Source organism: Lupinus angustifolius, unplaced genomic scaffold (assembly GCF_001865875.1).
Source record: "Lupinus angustifolius cultivar Tanjil unplaced genomic scaffold, LupAngTanjil_v1.0 Scaffold_15_61, whole genome shotgun sequence".
Taxonomy (NCBI): Eukaryota; Viridiplantae; Streptophyta; class Magnoliopsida; order Fabales; family Fabaceae; genus Lupinus; species Lupinus angustifolius.
Window position 1 is genome coordinate 1 of NW_017718715.1, and position 4,729 is coordinate 4,729.

A 4,729-nucleotide genomic window follows, 5' to 3' on the forward strand; every position below is an offset into this window, starting at 1 on the left:
AACTTTTACTACTCTTGTTCATTTTATTAAGTTCAAGATTCAAAGTTGAAACTTTATTTTCAAGAGTGATACAGTTTTGACATGAAGATGATGATGGTTTGTTTCTAAAAGTATCTAACTCAGATTTTTGTTTTAGAAACATTTTAGTAAGTTTGACATATTCATCATGCAAGTCATTGAAAGCAGTTTGTAATTCAGAAGAATATAGTTGAGTGATATTAACCTCTTCATCATTAGAATGATGAGATGCCATTAAAGAGAGATGTTCTTTTTCCTCATTTTCAGGTTCAGAGGTGGAACTAATGTCATTGTCTTCCCAAGCAATATAGGCTCTTTGTCCATTCTTTGTTTTATTCGTCCCTTTGAAAGAATTCTTTTTTAGATCAGGACAATCCATCTTCATATGACCAGCTTTGCCACATTCAAAGCATATGAAATTTTGGTCGGAAGTGGAGGTGTCATTGTTCTTGGTGAATTTCCTTGTTTGTCCAATTCTAACGCCTTTGTTCCTCTTGAGGAACTTGCTGAATTTCTTCACAAAAAGACTCATGTCTTCCATCTTTTCCTTATCAGATTCATCTTCTGATGACTCGAATTTGTCAATTCTAGCCTTGAAAGAGATATTCTTCTTTTTCTTTTCATGTTCTTCATGTTGGTCAAGTTGGCTGAGTTCTAGTTCGTGTTCCTGCAATTTTCCAAACAACGCAGCCAAAGACATTTTCAATAAACTTTTCTTTTAAAAAACGGTTGTTACCTTGGGTTTCCATGTTCTGGTGAGTGATCTTAGAACTTTTAAGTTCAAGTTACTATTTGATAGGACCTTACCAAGAGCAAGAAGATGATTTGTGAGATGAGTAAATCTCTTTTGAAGATCCAGAATCTTCTCTCCTGGTTTCATACGAAACATTTCGTATTCTTGGGAAAGAGTGTTGAGTCTAGATATTTTTACCTCCTCTGTTCTTTCATGTGTAGTCTCTACAGTATCCCACATTTCTTTCGCAGATTTGGTCTTCCATGTCCTCCTTTTCTGATTCATCTCCTAATGACTCATATCTATCTGCCTTGGCTTTGAGAGATATATTTTTCTTCTTCTTATCTTGCTCTTCATGTTATTCAAGTTGGCTGAATTTCAATTCCATGTTCCTGCAATTTACCAAACAAAGTTGGCAAGGACATTTTTGGTAAACTTTTATTTTCATAAATGGTTGTTACTTTGGATGCCATGTTCTAGTGAGTGATCTCAAAACTTTTATGTTCAACTCACTATTTGATAATATTTTTGTGCAAGTGAAATAAGATGATTTTTAAGGTGAGTAAATCTCTTTTGGAGATTTGGTATTTTCTCTCCAAGCTTCATACGGAACATTTCGTATTCCTGGGAGAGAGTATTGAGTCTCGACCCTTTGACTTCCTTAGTTCCTTCGTGTGTGGTCTCTATAGTATCCCACTTTTTTTTAGCATATTTGAAGTTTAAAACTCTAAAGAATTCATCAATGCCAAGTGTTAAAGTGAGGATGTTCTTTGCCTTGAGATCATACTACACCTTCTTCTTATCTTCATCATTCCATGAAGATTTTGGTTTTACTTCCCTTACACTGTTCACAACGGTGAAGGGTTCATATGGTCCTTCTTCAATCGCGTTCCATACCAACAAAGCTTGGAGGGCGGTTGATATTGGAACCTTCTCCTATGAATGATCTTGAGGCCATCTTTGATATAGGATCAAATTTGAGAATATCTTACTCAAAAATACCTCTGGTGCCAATTGTAAGACTGAGATTGAAACTAAGAGGGGGGTGAATTAGTTGACTGAAAATAATGGCCATTTTTTCTGCAAATTCAAGAGTTAAAGTGCAACGAAAAATATATGCAGAAAATTAATAAGTAAAATCAAAGAGATAAGGGAGAAGAAAGTACACAAGGATTTTATATTGGTTCACCTTCTTGTCCACCGAAGGCTACGTCCAGTACTCTTGCAGCACAAGAGATTTTTCCACTAAAGATTATGAGTTACAATTATAATATCTCACCCCGAGATTTCTATGTACCTTACACACTCCTTAATCCTTATTCACTTTTGGAAAACAACTTTCCAAGTGATTCTAATCCCCTTTCTTATCACACCCCGTGAAAGAAAGTATTCTACAATAATAATGAAGAATGAACAACAATGGCAGAATTGCCTTTACAAGTATGAAAGTGATGTAACTTGCAATCCAAACAACTCTTTCGTATACTTAGTAATAATGCTCTTTATAAGTTTGTAAACTTCAAACACTTTCACTTTAAGCAACTTCAGAAAAATCAACTTTGAAAGTTTAAGAACTTGTTGCAAAAAGTGCATAAAATAATTTCAGAATATGTGTAAGAGCTTTTGAAATTTGTATAAGAGTTGTGTTATGTTGTGTGTAGTGATTGTGAGTTTCAATGCCTTTATATAGGCTTTCCAATCAGCTAAAATGTCTCTTTGAAAGAGTAGGAATTTGATTGGAATGAAAACATGTCTTTTGGATTGAAACTCATTCACTTTGAATTTGAAAATCTAATACAACAGCTCTCAATAATCTATTACAGCATTGAGTAATCGATTACTCAAGTGTTATGTCCACTTATCATTTATTTTCGAATTAGATTAATCGATTACATCAAATTGAGTAATCGATTACTCAACTTTAATAACACTGGTAATCTGTTACTCAAAGACAGTAATGGATTACTCTAATCAGTTTTAAGTTGGATAACTCTTTTCTTACACTTGTAACCTGTTACTTAGATGAAGTAACCTGTTACACACTATTTTTTGAAAATTGTTTTAAGTATTTTAAAGTTTTTCAATTTTCTTAAAAAATATTTTGAGCATTACTACTATTGTATAATTAAGAGTATATGGTAGAAGTACTTATTTAGACTTAGACTAAAAGTCTTGAATATCTTGAAGCTTGAATCTTCATTGTCTTTATAAGTATTCTTCATTTTCTTCTTTTTGGTGATGTTGGTGTCTTCTTCAAAACCGTGCCAAGGTCGGGAGTAAGATCTTCTTCACAAATTGAGTATATTATTATTATTGATAATTGTTCTAAACTTACATATTTTTTCTGCATTTAGGCGATATAAATTTTCCTAATGCCCCCAAGAGAAGAATTTCCACCTAAATAGTTAGAGGGTGGTCCAAGTGAAGATATTGGATGGCATTTTGGAACACAAGTACCTGAACATCAAAATAATATTAAATATAATCTTTGTGGAAAAGTGATCAAGGGGGTCTCGCTAGATTGAAGCAACATATAGCCCATTATAAAGGACAAGTTTCAGGTTGTCCTAGAATCACTGGTGTGGTTATAGAAAGCATGATGAAACTTTTCTTGGACGAAAAAGAAAAAAAATTGACTCAGAAAAAGAAAAGATGAGTTTGTAGCACGATTAAGAGGGGATACTAATGAATAAGATCTTGATGACTATATTGATGAGCAAGTGAGGCAAGCTAAACAATCAAGCCTCAATTCACAATATAAATGGGAACAAAGACAACATTTTAGGCAACAAATGAAGGGATCTGGGAATATATATGAGCAAGGTGGAAGCTCTCATGCAAGTGGTAGTGATGCTTCAAGACCGTACGATATTGATTTTAATTTAAGGTCTACAAATATTGATATGGTGAGGAGCAGAAGTGTGAAACAACCTAAGATAACTGGTCATTTTATGGATGCAGCGAGGAAGAAGCTTAGAGAAGTTGTGGGAAGGTTTATAATCTATATGAACGTGTGGCCATGAACATAACCATGTCTCCATTATTTCATAATTTAATTGTTGCAGCAGCTGAGGTTGGTCAAGGAGTTAAATGTCTAACTCCTTATGAAAGTTCAACTATACGTTTGAAGGCGAAGTATAACAATATGTGTGAATAAATTAAAACATTGAAACCCGCATGGAAGGAGACTGAGGTAACAATAATTGCGATGGTTGGACTGATAGTATAAACCACAAGCACATTATGAACTTTCTAGTTTACTCTAGTAAAAGAACAGTTTTTACAAATTCTATTGATGCATCTGATGTTGGTAGCAGAAACACAGATTACTACTTCCAATTGTTGAATAAAATCGTGGATGAAATTGGTGAAGAGTATGTCGTTCAAATTATTACGGATAATGAAAAAACGCTTAAAGCTGCTAGCCAAAAGTTGATGGAAAAAAGACCACATTTATATTGGTCTGCATGCTCAACTCATTATTTGGATCTTTTCTTGGAGGATATTGGAAAAAAGAAAAATGTGCAAAAATCATTGGAGGAAGCAAAGATGGTGACAACCTTCATCTATAACCATATATGGATAGTAAATCTTATGAAAAATATACTGGATATAGAGAGATTGTTCGTCATGTCATCACTCAATTTGCAACAAAGTTCTTGCAACTTCAAGCAATTGCGAATCAAAAGCAAGGCTTGAAACAAATGTTCAACTTCGAAGAATTCAGAAAATCTAAATTTTACAAACAAAAGAATGGGTCACCACTTGAAGCAAGGAAGATTATTTTGGATCATGAATTATGGAGTAGGGTTAGTGATATATTAAAAGTTTTCGAGCCTATAGTTAAAGTATTAAGGTTGGTGGATGGTGATACAAAGTCCACAATGAGTTTTCTTTATGAAGCGATTGACCGAGCTAAACAATCAATTCAAAAAAAATTGTCACTATCATTCTCAATACAATGACATAATAGACAAG